The sequence below is a fragment of the Terrapene carolina genome, unplaced genomic scaffold, assembly GCF_002925995.2.
Source record: "Terrapene carolina triunguis isolate 2854851 unplaced genomic scaffold, T_m_triunguis-2.0 Scaffold62, whole genome shotgun sequence".
In the NCBI taxonomy this organism is placed as follows: domain Eukaryota; kingdom Metazoa; phylum Chordata; order Testudines; family Emydidae; genus Terrapene; species Terrapene triunguis.
Genome location: NW_020664413.1, coordinates 30,221,921 through 30,222,517, shown reverse-complemented (window position 1 = coordinate 30,222,517; position 597 = coordinate 30,221,921).

Sequence of the window (597 nt, the reverse complement as noted above, 5' to 3'; positions counted from 1 at the left end):
AAAAAAAAAAAAAAAAAAAAAAAAAAAAAAAAAGCTCATATTTTATAGGCATTCTGGAAAGTATTTTTAAAAATAACCATAGTAACAGTTGAACTATTTTAACACACCCATGTTAAAACACCTTACAGTTTCTGATCCTGTTTGTCTGTTTTACTTGGATTTGTTTGGATTTCATTTTGTTTCTGTCACATCATCATAAGACTTGTACATTACATCCAGCATGACTAGCTGATGTACTAGGCTGGTTCAAAAAGTATCTGATTTTGTGGGCTTCTTGGTTTTTTTTTTTTTTTTTTTTTTTTTTGTAGCAAGCCATCATTTGCTCCCCCTAAAATCTTTCTTGTAATTATAAATTAGATACATTTTAATCTTTAACCTGAACATAAATTTAAGAACTACTTTAGACATCTATGAAGGACTAATGCATTTCCCTCCCAATCTGTTCATTAGTTATTTAATAATCACCAAATGTGGATTTATTATTTTTTCCCTTTTATATGACCTAAACTTTTCGATAACTTTTCCTAGTCCGGGGAATACTGGACAGAGTGTGTGTGTGTGTGTGTGAGAGAGAGAGAGTGTGTGTGCACTTGGGAA